Genomic DNA, 16,595 nt, shown 5'->3' on the forward strand with positions numbered 1-16,595 from the left:
ATGGCCTCATTTTAATCACCTCTTTAAAATCCCTACCTCAAATTACAGTCATATTCTGAGGTCCTGGGGGTCAGGGTTTCTTCAACTTATCAATTTGTATGGGGGGGGAGGACACAATTCCACCCATAATATCTTTAGCCTATTTTCTAATTCAATTGTTTCTTTCACTATTGAGTTTAAGAGTTCTTCATATACTGTATTTGAGATAAAAGTCCTTTCTTGGATATACTGTGCAAATATTTTCTCCCAGTCTCTAGCTTGGCTTTGCATTTTCTTAGTAGGGTCTTTTTTTTAATATTAAAAAATATTTTTTTTGATGTGGACCATTTTTAAAGTCTTTAATGAATTTGTTACACTATCACTTTTTTTTTTTTTTAATGTTTTGGTTTTTTGGCTGTGAGGCATGGGGGATCTTAGCTCTCCAACCAGGGATCAAACCCTCACCCCCTGCATTGGAAGGCGAAGTCTTAACCACTGGACCGCCAGGGAAGCCCCAGTCCGGCAAAAGTTTTAAATTTTGATGAAGTCCAATTTATCACATTTTTATGAATTGTGCTTTTGGTGTCAAGTCAAACAGTTCTTAGACATAGGTTCACAATATATCCTTTATCATTTTAAAAATTGCCATAAGAACCAGATATATTTAGTTATTCACTGCATTTGTTGTAAAAAAATAAAAATCTTATACACTGCCTATTGTATCACTCAGGATCGCCCTATGAAATCTCAGGTGAAGGTTGTCTTTTAGAACAGGGTTCCTCAAACTTTAATGCACATATCACCTGGCTTTTTTTTAAATTTATTTATATTTGGCTGCATTAGGTCTTCATTGCCGTGCGCGAGCTTTCCCTAGTTGTGGTGAGCAGGGGCTACTCTTGGTTGCGATGCACAGGCTTCTCATTGCAGTGGCTTCTCTTGTTGTGGAGCACAGGCCCTAGGCGTGCGGGGTTCAGTAGTTGTAGCACACGGGCTTAGCTGCTCCGTGGCATGTGGGATCTTCCCGGACCAGGGCTTGAATCCATGCCTCCTGCATTGGCAGGATGATTCTTAACCACTGAGCCACCAGGGAAGCCCTGGCATCTTTTTAAAATGCAAATTCTCTTCCTGTAGGTCTGGGGCTGACTCGATAGTTTTGATTTCTAACAATCTTCCCATTGATGCTGTTGCTGACATTTTGAGCAACAGAGTTTTAGAATTCAATGTTCCTCTGATATCCAATAATAGGAACTAGGTAACAAATCTTGTCTTTTTTTTAACTAGGGAAAAGAACACCTAAATTCAAAGTGCAACTAGGACACATGGGTTAACTTATGTTTGGCATTTTTGTGTCCTTATTTCCATGGTTCTAGTTTTCTATTTTTACCTATTTTTATTTCTAGTTTTTATTTCTGTACATGTATTCTTGTAAATTTTCTCAAAACCTTTCTAGAACAAGGTGAACTATAAATAAAAATAAATGATTAAATGTTAAAGAGATTTTCTTTTCCCTGTGTACCCAGGAATGAATTACATCCATTTTTTCCCCTCAACTTTCGAAATCAATGTTTCCTAGCTTATATTATAATTGAAGAAATATATCATTTTGTAGAGTATTAGGAATTTTGAGTACAAATGGTCTCTTTTTCCTAAATGACCTATGACTTATCATATTGACAATTACTTTCTCCTTGTTAAAAATTAGGTTCGGGTGTGCTCCACTATGCTTATTAGGACAGAGTCCTCAATATGGTATTGTTGAATAAAGATTTATAAACTGAATTACTTTTTATAAGTTTAATATCCTTATTGTTAGCAACCCAGTTCAAAACGTATTTGGTTGGAGCCCTTGTGAATTCTTGGCAGAAATGTAAAATGGCATAGCCACTGTGGAAAACACTATGGTGGTTCCCCCCAAAAATTAAAAATAGGTTTACCATATGATCCCGAAAGTAAACTTCCAGGTATATATGCAAAAAACATTAAAAGCAGGTTCTCAAAGAGACATTTGTGCACCCATGTTCATAGCAGCATTATTCACAATAGCTAAAACATGGCAAAAAACCAAGTGTGCACTGACAGCTGGATAAATAAAGAAAAATGTGGTCTATACATACAACGGAGTATTATTCAGCCTTGAAAAGGAGAGAAATTCTGATACCAGCTACACCATGGATGCACCTTGAGAACAATATGCTCAGTGAAACAGGCCAGTCACAAAAAGACAAATATGGTGTTATTCCACTTATATATGATACTTAGACTATTCAAATTCCTAGAGACAGAAAACAGGATGGTGGTTCCCAGGGGCTTAAGGGAGAAAGGAACGGAGAGTTATTGCTTAATGGGAATAGAATTTCAGTTTTGCAAGATGAAAGGAGTTCTGGATATGGCTGGTAGTGATGGTTGCACAGAAATAGGAATCTCTTTAATACCACTAAAGCGTACACTAAAAAATGGCTAAGGTGATAAATCTTACGGACACTTTGCCACGATAAAAAGAAATGGGAAAAATGTATTAGGTATTCAGCTTTTTGACTAAATGTAACGTTCATCAGTTGCACTAAAGGTGCCTCAATCGTGACAATACTTGGTCTCTGGGCCCAATTTGCAAATTGTGTTTGCACTGTCTTGGTCTGGCCATGCAATTCAATATATTTCAACAATGATCTTACTTCTTTCTTTATCCTTTGCCAAATGACTTCCCATTAGAATGCTGAACCTATGTGAATCTCTTTCACTTCGTTAGTGGCAAGAGCCAATACATTTTTTAAAATTATTTTTAATTGAAGTATAGTTGATTTACAATGTTGTTAATTACTTCTGTATAGCTACATGATTCAGTTTTATATATATATATACTTTTCTATTCTTTTCCATTATCACAGGATATTGACTATAGTTCTCTGTGCTATACAGTAGGACCTTGTTGTTTATCCATCTTATATATAATAGCTCACATCTGTTAACCCCAACCTTCCACTCCATCCCTCCCTCAACCCCCTCCCCCTTGGCAACCACAAGTCTGTTCTCTATGTCTGTGATTCTGACTTACTTCACTCAGTACGATAATCTCTAGTTGCATCCATGTTGCTGCAAATGGCATTATTTTGTTCTTTTCTATGGCTGAGTAGTATTCCATTGCTAATCCCAGCATTCGGCAGAGTAAGTCAGGCTTAGTTGCTGCTTAATACTGTTTACATAAGTGAATGAGTATGCCTTTTAAAACCACAGAATGCAACTCATTTTGCCCTTCTATTTGATCTGATTCTTATTAAAAGTGTTATGCTTTCAAATGAAGTGAGTCTTATCACATATTTAAAAATGTCTTTCAGATTACAAATATATGCCTGGGATATATTTCTGAACCTGCTAGACTATAATGCATTTTCTCACACTGTTGGACTTAGGATACATAGATATCTGAGACCACAGATACTTCCCCACGTTATAGTCACAAGCAGCATGTTGTGTGCAAACCTTGTACTACTGTCACTGACTCTGCATTTTTATATGTGCTTTTTTTTTTTGTACAGAAAGCCCAGTCTTGAGTAATTTAGCAAGTGGTCTGTGGACAGGCCTTTTGAAATCACTGTGAACGCTGGCAGAGACTCCTATTTTTTCACTTACACCACTTTACAGCTTTTCTAAATATTCAAATCAGTTAGCAGCAAGTCACTTCTGCATACTGGAAATACCACATATGCACGGAGGGCCTTCCATTTTTCTACCTTGAAGTTCATCAGAGCAAGAAGCATCCTTCGGTTTCCTTTTAGATGTGGCAATGGTTCATTCACCTCTGATTCTGCAGCTGCAGCTGAGGGATTGGTGAGTCTTGGCACATAACTTTCTTCTTGCTAAGAAATACAGGCCCCTTCTCGTCCTACCCGGAGGATCTACACACAGCTCTCCTTCAGTAAGATGTCTCTGATCCACCATGACTCTCCCCCTCAGGTGCTGGGACAAGTTTCCTTCTTCCTGTAGGTAGTGCATATTCTTTTTTTTAATTGGAGTATAGTTGATTTAAAACGTTGTGTTACTTTCTGCTGTACAGCAAAGTGAATTGGTTCTACATATGCACATATCCACTCTTTTTTGGATTCTTTTCCCATATAGATCATTACAGAGTATTGAGTAGAGTCCCCTATGCTGTACAGTAGGTCCTTATTAGTTATCTAGTTTATATATAGTAGGGTGTATATGTCAATCCCAATCTCCCAATTTATCCCTCCCTCCTCTTTCCCCCGTAGCCTTAAGTTTGTTTTCTACATCTGTGACTCTATTTCTGTTTTGTAAATAAGTTTGTTTTGTAGGTGACCCATAGAGCATGGAATGATGTCTGTCCTTCCCACGTGGAACTGCAGAGGATGGGCAAAGCCCTTTATGTAGCATGTAGCTTCAAGGATGTGAGATTCCTTTTCAGTGTGTTCCAAGCCAGCCTTTTTTTTTTTTTTACATCAGTGTCCTTGCATAAATGCAGAACATTTTATTCCGAGTACTTTCACTTTCATACCAAGTAAGTGGGATTAACTAATGTTGATCTTCAGTGATATGACAAATGTTACTTTCCCCATAGGAGCTGCCAGGTTTCCCCAGAGTTCCATTTAGCTTGAATCGCTAAGTGGGCAATAGATTTTATGACCTCCCCCCCTCCACTTCTGAGAGCCCTGAATTGAATAAACTGAGGTCTCTTGACCATAAAGGGCACCAAGAGTCTCCCTGATGACCAAGGATGTCTGATTCTATTCCAGAATGAAGCTCCTTTAGAACCAGCCACCTTGGCAATGACGTCAGGGCACTGGAAACATAGACTGGATTATACCCAATAAATTAAAAGAAAACAGAACCTTGGGAACTTACACATGGGGAAAAAAAATAAAACATTTCAGTTGGTGTAGGGATATAAACCAGCAAGCTATCATTCCAAAGGGGTCACAGACTCATCAAATTATGCAGGACCGGTTTCCAATGTAGTTTCCCTAGTAGGAAGAAAGGAAATCATAGACCACAATAGTCAGAAAGTTCTAGAATTCTCTATGCTTCTCATTTGGAAGCAGAAGTTACTCTTTTGGACTGAGGTTCTCACACAGTCCAAACACAAAGAAGAAGCTTCACAGGGGATTCTCATGAATGGATGCAAGTTCTTAAGTTTAAAATGCAACTGTACGTATAGATCAAGTTGATGAGTTAATCCCCTAGGTAATGATTTGCACAGAAGATTTCTATTAATACCGTTGACAAACAATGTTATAGAAATAACATTAATGCTAAGTAGGCATCAATATAACAAAACCCCTCAATGGTTTTCAGTTCCAGGGTAGTTTCTATGTAAGGGACTCAGACAGACAGTCCAAGGTCATAGTACCAAGAAGGTCAAAGTCAATTTAGAAAGTAATTCTGATGGATTCCAACTACCCATACTTTAAGCATTGACTCAATTGGAAAAAACAAACTCTGTGAGAATTAAACTTACATTAAGGTGGTAATTCTCAAATACAGATTGGTGGAGCAGTGTAATTGTGGGGGGGAAGGGGGCAGGGGGGAGGGGGACGGGGGAGGGGGAGGGGGTCAAGGGGAAGGCAGTGCAAACGAGAATCGGCCGAGGGGATTTCTTCCAAATGATACACATATTTCAGAACGTTCTGGCAATGGTTTTCAGGTAGTTGTGGTAACAGAAACTCAACTCCAACCAATTTTAGGTATAAAAATAGACAGATGTAGATAAAGAGAGATAAAGATACAGATGGTACAAGTATAGATATAGATAATCTCACGTGCCTGGGAAGGAATTTCTCGTTACTCATAAATCAGAGGAAGGGCTGAGGGAACCAGCACCTGGATCTTGCAACTCTGGACTCTGAACAGCCAGAAAAGAAAGAGACACTGGCCAAGCATATAGATCCTGGGGCCAGAGGGCCTGGTTCAGCAACTGGTCCTGTCACTTAGTAACTGTGTGACCTTGGGCAGTTACTGAACCTTTCTGTCCCCAGCTTCTTCATCTTTAAAATGAAGGTGGCTGGGAATTCCTTGGTGGTCCAGTGGTTAGGACTCAGCGCTTTCACTGCCGGGGGCCCACGTTCAATCCCAGGTCGGGGAACAAAGATCCTGCAAGCCGTGAGGCGCGGCCAAAAATCAATAAATAACAGAATAAAATGAAGATGGGTCACAACGGTAGTTACCTCAAAGGTTATTAAAGAGCAGTACATGTATGTGCAACATGGAATTCTAATATTATTAACGGCATCTCTTTTTCTCGTAACTGCTTTTTTCTGCAGGTTGACCTCATTCTCTCCTGCCAAGATGACTCCTCCACAGGGCAGATTCCCGAGCAGCTCCAGGTCAGAATTCCCAGAAGGGAGCGAGCGTCTCTCACTCACAGTTAATATGTAGGCCCAAGAGGACTCAGATTGGCTCTGCCTGAGTCACGTGCTCACCTCCTGAGCCAATCACAGCTGCCAGAAGGATGGGACGCTGGACCAGGTCACGTGGCAAAGGTGGGGATGGACTATAATTGGAAGAGCGTTGGGAACCCTTGCTGGACACACAAAGCCACAGTTATGGCAAGTCCCTGAAGGTCCCTTCGGGGATGGGCACCCCTCCACTCCACGTGAGACTCACCGCAGCGTAACTGTGCTGCTACAAAGAACTATATCTACCGCATGCACTTGAGTATTTACCACATGTAACATGCTGAATTCTTCTGTTTTTTTAATTGAAGGATAGTTGACTTATAATGTTACTGTGCTGCATTCTTCTCCGATGCCTACAGTATCACTAGGAAGGAGATACTATTATTCACACTTAACTCATGCAAATGCATTGAGAATTTTAAAATTGTATGAGGTTCTGTGGATTGCCCATCTTCCCTGTGGAAGATGCCCTATCTTCCCAATTCTACAAGAGCAGCGGCTTTGTTTTGCAAACCTCTGTATCCACAGCGGCTGGGACAGAGCCTCGGATGTAGTTCATGCTCAGAGATTCGTGGTGGAGTGAATGAACAAATGAATGAAGCTGTCCTGGATCCCAGAGCTGGCCAGTGGGCGGTGGAAATGGCGACCGAAGCCACAGCTCTCCGGCCCTGGGTCATGCTTCCCTCCCCAATTCAAGTAGAGGTTAGCAGGTTGTACCGCTCAGGGGAACTGAGACAGAAAAATGGTTTCATTTGTTTTCTGTGGACCACCACTGTCAGCACAGGCACACCTCACCTGGGACGGTAACACACTGAGCACCTTAACAGCCTCTGTCCACAGAGCGGAACACACCCAGCTCCTAACCAGGAAGATCGTCCAGGGGAAGGGATGGGACACAGGGCAGAGACGCGGAGACGGGGGAGGCGTGGCAGGGTGGGAAGGGGTCTCAGGAAAGACTGGCAAATTCTTCCACAGAGAGGAGTTGGCTGAGAGGCGGGGCAGGGGCAAGGGCGGGAGGAGACAGGCAGGGAGGACGTGGGAAGAGGAGGAAAGCAGGTCCCCCCCCCCCCACCAACGGCGTCCCCGGGGTCAGAGGAGGCCAGCCCTGCCCCTGGGGCCCCCGGAGCTGGGCTCAGCGTCCCTCTTCCCGTGGCCCGGGCCCCAGCCCTTCCCTCCGTGCCTCAGAGAGTGACGAAAGAACTTGATGGTCTTGTCTGGCGGCACATTTTGAGGACGGTTTAGCTGGAAGGAGGCATCTGTTTTATGCCAAGTAACACATTCTCTGGGCTTAGAGGGAGTTGCTCCTACGAGGGTGCCACAGGGGAGGGAAGAGCAAGGCCGCCTGGCCAGCTCTCTGCTGGGGATTAAGGCCCTGGGGGCGGGGGAGGGGGGGTGGGAATCACAGGCAGCTTGTAAGTTACACAACGAGCACCTTAACTGCATACGAGATAATCATAAACTCTCTTTCAATCACCCCCTCAGGAAAGACGAACCCTGGATTCAGAACCAAAATGGTGATTCAGTCAAGCTGGTATTAAAACCCTATTCAGACAGAAAATGTATATATATTCTCATTATATACAATAAGGATGTGTTATACGTACGTGCATACACATACACATTCTCTGTGTTCTCTCTACATACATACATATTCTCTCTCCATATATATAAACACGTTAGAATGTATATATCTATTCTCATTTTACATAATGAAAATGTATATACATTCCTGCTGCATGAGGTTTTAATAATAATACATTTATAATTTATAAACACTATATTATATAATTATTTAAAGATTTAGTATGTATTATTAAATAATAAGTGTACATATGCATTTACTCTCATCATATGAGCGTTATATCTAGAGATACACAAACACACACACACACATATTCTCATTATGAGTTGAGATACCTCTGCTTCCTTCTCTGCCCATTTCATAGATGCACTCCCTCCTAACAGAGCTTTCCGCTTCCAGAAACAGGTAGAAGGGCAGGAAGGGGAGGATGAGGAAAGAAAAGTGGAGGAAAGCAGTATGGCTGATGAGAGGGAGAAGACAGACAGGGAGGACCATCCACAGCTTAGCTCATTTCAAGCTCAACTTTGAGGTCGGCAGTAGAATTTTGAGATGAAGGTCACATTGAAATTTCCTCAGAGAACACCTGTGAGGAAACCACTTTGTACATCATTAAATAACTGTTCTGCCTGCTTAAACAGCTTTGAACTAGCCAAAGGGCGTAAGTGTTCAGCAATCTGGAGATGCCCAGAGACCACGGTTCTATATAAAAGGAAGCAATAAAGCCTAATGGAGATGTGATTCTTTGCCACCTGCCCAACTATAAACTTCTGTTTCTTTAGAACTCACTTTCTGTGTCAATGAAACGTTTATTGCCAGGGTCCAAGAACCGAAGATAAAGGGGATTAAATGTGGAGACAAGCACAGGTACTTTCCTGCATGTTAGAGCCCTGTGGGTCCCGGAGCAGAGGAACCAGAGCAGGAGAGAGTCAGATGCTTGGAGCGTGTGCATCTTCCGTCCTAAAAAGGAAATCGAATCTCAGGTAAGAGAAAAAGGGAGCCCAGGTGCCTTCCGAACCCCTTTTGTATTTGAGGTGAAAGGACCCCAAGATACAGAGGGAGCAGGAGACGGACCTGTAGCTCCTCTCCGCTCCTGCATCCTCAGCTTCTTTGCCCTGGACCATGGATGGCTGAGCTGTCATCATCCAAGCCCGCCCTAACGCCTGCCATCTTAAAAGAGCCCTCCAGAAAAGAAAGCCCAACACTCCCTAGATCCCATGCCGCACTCCTGATACACATCCGCTCAAGGTCACTCCTGAATTTGACTTACAAAATCCGTCTCTGCTTTCTCACCTCCTGTTTTTTCTCGCATCTTCTAAACCTGTCACCCTGCTTCCACCCCGACCTCCTACCGTCAGTTCTCAATGGCGGCCGGACCCCGCTTCGGAATCAAGCATCTCATAATGTCACCCTCCTGCTCGAAATCCTTGAATGGCTTCCAGGACACTCAGAATCCAACCCAGAATCTCCATCATGGCCTCCTGGGCCCCGTGTGATCTGCCTTTGCCCAACCTCATCTCCGGACTCTCTCCACGGCATTCCCAGGAGACCTTTCTGCTCTTCCTTGAACATTCCAAATGTCTTCTTGCTTCACTCTCAGATTTGTTGTTCCCTCCACCTGGAATCCTTTTTTCCAAGGTCATCCCATGACAAATCAATGTCAGTCTCCATTCTCAGGTCACCTCAGAGAGGATTCCTTTACTGCTCCATCTAAAACAGCCATGCCTCTCATCCTTCTGGCTTCTGGTTTCCACTGCCTTGTTCTACTGCACTTTTCCTTATAGCAGCTGTTACCACCTGACATCTTATTACTGAATTTCATCAGATCTAAAACATCATTAAATGGAAGGCCCTGCTGATTTACATACCACTAATAAATTAAAAAATTTAAAACCCACAGGCAATGAGATGATGGCATCTGGTGTCTCCACGGGAGTCATGAAGGATGTGAGAATCCACCACACCAGCCTCACAGGGCTTGGAAATTTTTTATCTATCTTGGAGGACTTGGCAATTTCTCCTGCCTTCAGTTGCACTGTTTGGCTTAAGATAGGCATCAGCTAACCGTGGACATGTTCTTTCCTTAGGTTCCGTAAAGCACAGTTGTCGTTTTGCGAGAAAAGATGGAATAGCACCCACTTCTCTGACAACAAATATTTGCTTCTCTAATACCAAATTCATGCCCCACTGCTGTGCCTTTGGCTCTATAAGAATCTGTTTCAAAGCCAAATCATAATGTAGTCTTTCTGAAGATGTTTTTAAAAGATAATTAAATTCGACATGTGTAGCATCAGCAAACACATGCTGCTAACTCAACTGAATGGATGACAGCACAGGCGTTTCGGCCAAGTTTGCACACGTGTAGGCTGTGAGAGCTCCGTCGTGACTGCTGCCTGTCTGACAGCAGTTATGCGATGTCATCTATTGTAAAATACATTCCAATTTCAGAGATGTTAAAATGGGAAGTACCTTAGAATAAACACAGGAAACACTACTTATTTGCCGTCTCCTTCCCCCATGTAAGAAAGGCAATGACTTACATTATCCTTCTAATTTATCTCTGGATCCTGAGTACCTTGAGCAGAGGCTGGCACATAGTAGGTACTCAGTAAAACCTTGTCAAATGAATGCATCAGTGAGTGGATGAATGAATGAATAATGACTCAGTGAACAAGCCCTGGAAACAAAGGAAATTTCAAGGCAGAAACTTTCAGGAATTGCTTCTAGAAGGCTGACGAGTCTATACTGAAACTAAAGCCAATCTGACATATAAACTCCTGCTGCATTTGTAAAAGAAAAGGGGAAAGACCATAGAACTGCTGAAAGCTTCATGACTGGGAGGAAGCGTGAAGGTGAAGGGTAACTGGGGTACGACCAAGGGCCACATCGGGGATACACTGCTGGGTCCTTGGGACTGAAGATGACCCTGAATGGGAAGCTTACCATGCTGTTTCTCTCTCTTTCCTCTTAACCCCGGGCCAGGAAAGAGGAAAAAAAAAAAAAAAAGCATCACTGCACTATCAGGCTCCCAGCAAGAGCCGAGAGCCTCTGCCTAGCGAAGGTCAGGGTCTCCATCCCGGGTAACTGCTAAGCCCCAGCCCTCCAGCAAACACAACAATGCATCTCTCTGGACAAGAGGTACAGTTCCTGAGAAGCTTCCTCCAGTGCTGATACCCTTTGTTTTCTTCTCCAGGTTTCTAGATCTCTGAATTTGTAAAGTCAAAACCACCACAAACCGAAACTGTCAGAGACCTAAACTTTTCTCCTTCCACCAGGACCACAACTATGTAACCAGAATTCACATCCGTCTCTGAAAGAATCTATTTTCAAGTCCTATACGGGATAAGCCTACATTCCCTTCCGGCTCCGGTCTTTACCAAGTTGACAAGAAATCCACCGGACATCTGAAAAGGATACCTCTGTTCAAGTTAAGAGAAGTAATCCAATAGGGGTAATCAGAACAAACATCTTCCTATGAAACATTGTTACTGCCAGACTCAGGACACAATTTTGGAAGATGCCTGGATATGTTACTAAGAGGTCAGTTTACTGAGCCTCCTGACTTCAAAGGACATCTAAGTAACATCCTCCCCTGCATTATTTATCAGAGTCTCGCTAAAATTACAAGAAAAGACTTCACAGTAATGTTGGCAAACAAAATAAGTAGAGAATTTAATGCCAAGGTACAGGAAGAATTGGGTTTATTATAAGACAGATGGGGCTAGGTTGAGAAAAACTTGGGCAGGACGTTGTAGGGTACGGTTTAGCTTTGCTTTATGAAACCAAGTCTACCTGAAAACTATATTAGACTCTTGGACATCCCACAAGTGTGGCCCCTGACTCCGAGAGGGAAGAACTTGGCCAGCTAGACTGGGGCAGAGCTAGACTTTCTCAGGGCCGGAACTTATCTAATGTTTGCAGCCTCTTTAGGCAAAAGAAGACAAAATTAGACACAAATGAGATTTTGTTTAGAATGAGAAAATCACAACAAATTACAAATTAAAAAAAAAAATACAATAATCACAAAAATCCAAAACTGTACACAATATTTTAATAATTAATTGCCTAACATGATTCTGTAATACTTTCTCTACATTTCTTGTCTGTACCTTCTTTGATCACCTTCTCAAATAATGACAACTGTAAGTTTCTTTCAGCTTCCCAGGAACACTGGGAAATACCACGTAAATTGTTAGAATTATTGTAAATTTGGGAAATATATATTTTTTTCATACATTGTAAGATTTAGAAGAACTTGCCATAGACCAGCTTTGATTCCACACATTTATATCTTCAGGTTCTAGGTGACACGTCTTAGTATGAGGTGCTCTCTGGACCTGAACACTACTGTCTCAATCAAGGGCGAGTTGGCACTGTGGCCGACTGGAGTCCCCTAGAAGCCACTCCTACAGCTGGACAGCTAGCAGTGGCTTAACTCACACTTAACTCACAGAAACGCATGCTGTGAAATTAAAATTAACTGAACTCCCCTTAGATCTCCATGGCCTCTCCCTGAGGCCATGCCCTTGTTATTCTACAGGAGGTGAAGTATGACGGGAGAGCAGGAGTGAAAAAGATAGCTTGTCTTAAGTGATTGTCGAAATATCAAAAAACTTGGGCAGGACGTTTCGAAATATACTCGTGCAAATTTTATAAAAACATGCGATTGTCATTGAAATATCATACTCATACAAATTTTATAAAAACATGCGAGAAGGTCCACAATCTTCTAGGGCCCTCTCCAGGATGGTGGAAAGGGCCATGCAAGCAGGGGCCTTGTAACTTAACCTTTGTAAGTTAAACTTGTCTTTGTAGCTAGAGAACTGGACCACCGTTCTCTAGCCCCAGGACAACGTGCTACTGAGGCAGGAAGATGATTGATCCCTCCGCCACCAATATCCCATCTCCCCAGCTCCAAAGAGAATTAGGACAACTGGCTTCTATGTACATAGTAAGATCAACAACCAACAAGAGAAAATAGGCCGGGGTGAAATAGAAAAACAAGAGATGAAAAATTATATGCGGAATTAAAGGGGGGCTGTACAAAAAGAAGGGAAAACAGACACAGCTGAGAACACAGAATTAAAACCTATCACCTGAACTAGCATCCTCCTATTTTCCGGTGAGGGCCTCAGGGGGTAATGCAGGAAAGCAGGGATGAGTCTAGCAATCAGGATCGAAGGTGATTTAATTACAATCATGTTGCCTACAGACATCAAGGAGGCATGTCCCATTTATACCACTGTCCAAGTGGCCTTTTGTGTTCCGAGGCTGAGGACAGGCTTGATTTAGGAGCCAGGTCTCGGATTTGGTGTTTCTCGATCCCATTCACTGCCTAGTAGCTATAGGTCAAGATCCCCGGGCCAGACGGCAGGTCCCCTGGGCAGTGGACGTTGGGACATGTCCATGGAGAAGAAAACCCACCTCCCACGTTCACACCTCACCTTCCTGACTTGGAAAACACCTCCAGTTAATGAGCAAATCTGGCATCTGTCAGCTTTTTGTAAGCAAGCATTTCACAAGGTTTACAGAAAAGTAAAGTAAACAGAGTTCTGAGTAACAAAAGAGTGGCGTTTATGCATTCTTTGATTCACTTTAAAGGATGGTATAAACTGACTTTTTAACCAAGCATTAGGCAAGATCTGGGCCCAAGCCATTCTATAATAAACAGTGACATGGCTATATTAAAATATTTACTTAGTGTGTTAAAGTGACTTATAGGAAGAGTGGCTACTACATAGAAGGCCTAAGTATTAAGGCGTCAGGTGCCACGGGCGGCATAAATATTCCATGCGCACTTGTTTATAGGAAAACCCCATCTGGATTTGGCTAAAACAGCAGGCACCCTGGTGACCCCAGTTTTGCTATTGGAAAATATAACACAAGTGTTCACTCATCTAGAATAACTACAGTGCTAAGTGCCAAATGACAGATGGGAGGGGATTGGCTTTTCTCAATAAAATCCAGGCACTCCATTGTAAAGGGCTTCATTGTCAGGGCTCCTCGGCATTTGTATACTCTCAGAGTCGATGGGCAGCTCGATGGGGCAAGGTGCTGGGTGAGGCTGGCCACAACCTGCCTGGCTGGGATCACGGCACCTAGACACATCACTGCAGGCTGGACAGGCTTTGGAAGACTTGGCCTGGGAGAGCCCATGAACATCGATGCCATCAATCCCCACCCCACTCCCACTCTCCCCTCAACTCAGTTATGCTGAGTAGTGATCAGGCAGCCCAGTGGGATCAAAAGAAAATCTGGGTTTGGAGCATGGCTCTCCCACTTGAGTACAACTTTCAGGGTTAAAATGGGGGAGAGAGAAAGCAATGCATGTTGACAGGCATATTGGATGCTTTCCTAGGTTATCTCATTGATATCCTCATGTTCATACTATGGTGTGGGGATGACGTCCCCCTTTTACAGATTCACTTAAAGCAGAGAATGATTTCAGGGAATGAAAGGTCTTCCTGGGCTGGGCCTTGGTCATCTCTTCAGACGAACACATCAACCTTCTCGGAAGGTTGACTCCTGTGTAGTGGGAGCAGTAAAAACAGTAAGAGTACAGCTGCCCTCTGGGATGGATAATTTCATCGGGGAGAAATCAAATGTCTCTGCAAGACAACACGCCTACCCAACACCACAGAGCTCAAAAAGACAAAATCTCAAATCGAAACCTCACTGTGAACTGAAAACTGCAATCTCTATGTGACGGAATCAAGCAGCTTCCTCCTCCTCCCCTTTCACCCTACAGCAAACTTCCCCCAGTTGAGTTTGATTAATAGATTTCGTTCACTCATCCGCCTACTCGACAAAGTTGTAATGAGCACCAGTCATGCCCAGAGTCCTTTCTACACGGTGAGGACACAGCGATAAGCAAAGTCCCTGATGCCTCCGACTTGACCTCCTAGCGGAGGAACAGATAAATGTACGATTGCATAAACATTTCACAGAATTTCGGGTAGTGATAAGGAAAGAAACATGGAGCAGGAAACAGAAATAAGGAACAACTAGAAATGCCATTTTATGTAGGGAGGTCAGGTAAACCAAAGCTATTAGCTTAAAAGGTATAGCCATCGGGGGGTTGGGGGGAATCAATCTAATTAACCATCTCTGGCATCATAGCTCAAAGTTTAAACTATTCAATTGCACCATAATATGAAGAAAACCAGACTGAGAATGATTACTTAAGGCTCTGGTCTAAGCTTTAACATGAACTTGTTATGTAGTCCTGAGAAAGTAGTAGTATTTCATAGATGGGGAAATGGAGACCCAGAAAGGTAAGGTGATGTGCTTAAGGCAGCAAAATTGGTGTGAACCTTGAAGGTTTCTTTCCACTCTATATTTCTAGAATTGTGTAGTCCAATCTGGAAGCCACTAGCCCCATGTGAGAAACTATATTCAAATTGACTCAAAACAATTCAAATTCAGTTCCTCAGTTGCAAAAGAGGCTAACGTCTGTCATGCTGGGGAGTGCAGACAATAAACGTTTCCTCCACTCTAGAAAGTTCTACTGGAGAGTCCAGTTCTGGAGTTCTGTAGATTCTGTTAGCTCTTGAGAAGAAACAAGTGTTTGTGTATACATTTTCTATTTCTACCAGATGACTGGGCATCTTAGAGACAAATCATGTTGGGTGGTTTTTAACCCAAGAATTTTATGCCCAGTCAAGTTGTCTTTTATGTGTGGAAGGAACAAACAGCTTAAGAAGTCATACCACCTATGAAACCTTCTTGGGAAAAAAAAAAAGTTGAAGACATAGTCTAACGGCTTGAATGACAAAGAAAATTCAAGGGCCCAAGAGTGGGAAATCGGAGTACAAAAGACTGGATGGTGTGCACCAAAAGCAATTAATACACAGATTCACCTAAATAAATGTGATTGCAAATTAAATACAACCTCCCCTAGGACACTCAAAACAAAACGTAAAGATGATTTAACACAGTCTGGATTTTAGAATAAGAAAAATTAATAACGTTGCATGATGACACTCTGGGTTGACCTTGACGGTGAAGGGGTCATACTGACATAATCATGGTGAGACAGTAAATAGACGCAACTCTTCAATATGTATTAATAACCCTGAAAATTGTTAAACTCCTCCCACTTCGTTATTCCACTCATAGGAAACAATCCTAAGAACCCAATAAATACTACCACCAAAAAAGTTTTGTCTATTAAGATTTTCAGTGCAGCATAAAGTACAGAACTCACAGAAACTGAAAATGTATTCAATAAGAGAGGAATAAATTCTAATATACCCTTAAAATATAATTTCATGCAGCCGTTAAAATCATGATCGAGAAAAAATTTAATAACATGGAAAAATGTACATAATATGAGGGGAACAGTGATAAGAGCTAACACTTATTCAATGTTTAGTTAAGTGTCAGTCACTTCTCTAAAGGCCTTAGGTCTTGGTATCATTTACCCCTCCAAAGACCTAAAAGCAGTTAGTATGAATATTATCTCCAGTGAACTACTGAGGAAACAGAGCCTTATGGCTGATTTGCCCCATGCCCCATGAGTCACCAAGTGACAGAGCGGGGTCACGATCGTAAAAGCCCATCTGATGCAAAGTCTGTGCTCTTGACAGCCTCCCCAGGAGACTCTGAAAGCAGCATGCTCTCAGCCATGT

The sequence above is a fragment of the Stenella coeruleoalba genome (genome assembly GCF_951394435.1).
Source record: "Stenella coeruleoalba genome assembly, chromosome: 19".
NCBI lineage: Eukaryota > Metazoa > Chordata > Mammalia > Artiodactyla > Delphinidae > Stenella > Stenella coeruleoalba.